Source organism: Belonocnema kinseyi, chromosome 8, assembly GCF_010883055.1.
Source record: "Belonocnema kinseyi isolate 2016_QV_RU_SX_M_011 chromosome 8, B_treatae_v1, whole genome shotgun sequence".
Taxonomy (NCBI): Eukaryota; Metazoa; Arthropoda; class Insecta; order Hymenoptera; family Cynipidae; genus Belonocnema; species Belonocnema kinseyi.
In genome coordinates this window covers 126,192,395-126,193,491 of record NC_046664.1, presented here as the reverse complement: position 1 = coordinate 126,193,491, position 1,097 = coordinate 126,192,395, and positions in this window count along the sequence as shown.

The window sequence follows — 1,097 nt, the reverse complement described above, 5'->3', positions numbered from 1 at the left end:
TGCTTTGCTCTTTCATTCAAAATCAGACCTACTCCTTGTTTACCATGTGATTCACTATCTACTCTTGACCATATTTCAAATCCGCCTTTCAACACGCCGTTTTTTATCTCTTTGGTTTCGCATCCGTTTTTCTTTGTTTCGGGAACGAATAAAATATATAGTTTCCTCACGTCCATAGTTTCACGCAATCCTTTTACCTTCAGACCATTTACCCTCCTGGCATTCCAAACACCCAGTCACCATTCGTCGCCTGAAACATGACCTTTAGATTTTCCGTGTGCATTCCTTTTGTCAATTAAAGTTCCAGTCCTTTCTGTGAATATTTTGTAGTTTGTATTATTCATTGCTTAGATTATACGCCCAACTATCACCTTTATGCTATAAGTTTATTTTATGAGTCGAAATCATGTCAAAGTTAAGTAGAAAATCGTCATATGGTGGAGATTGTAGTTATAACGTTAGTCCCACCAAAACTCTAGTGAATAAGAGAGGGTTAGGTTTAAAATTTCTTTTTTATCGTAAAATTATAACAAATTGAAATGAATTATTTATCTTTAAGTACGTTTCCGGATTTCCTAGTAACTGCATAACGAAAGACAATTTTAAGAAAGTGAATATATTCAAAATTTTAAATTTTTTATTTGGCTTTTTCCCCAAACCCAAGATACATGACCGGCCTCTTTTAGAGTTATTACGAAACTGCTACAAAAGACTCAAGAAAACGAGAGAGTCGGTTTACTACTAACTAAATTATTTATCTGTACACTTCGTTGAAAACTCAAAAATTGAACTGTTTTATTGGTGAAAAGTTTGGCTATGTATTGGAAAACGCGGAAATTTTTTATCAAATTAAGGTTCTTAGACAGTGTATTTTTGAAAAGTTTCAAGGTTTCTGAAAGGACTTTAAAGAAGATGATTTTAACGACTGTCGGATATGACGTAGTTGTAAATCGACCTTCACATTCTCTTGTGTCTTCTGTAACAGTTTCGTAATAACTCTAAAAGAGGCCGGTCATATATACTCGGTTGGGAAAAAAGCCAAATAGAAAATTAAAAATTTTGAATATATGCACTTTCTTAAAATTGTGCTTCGATAT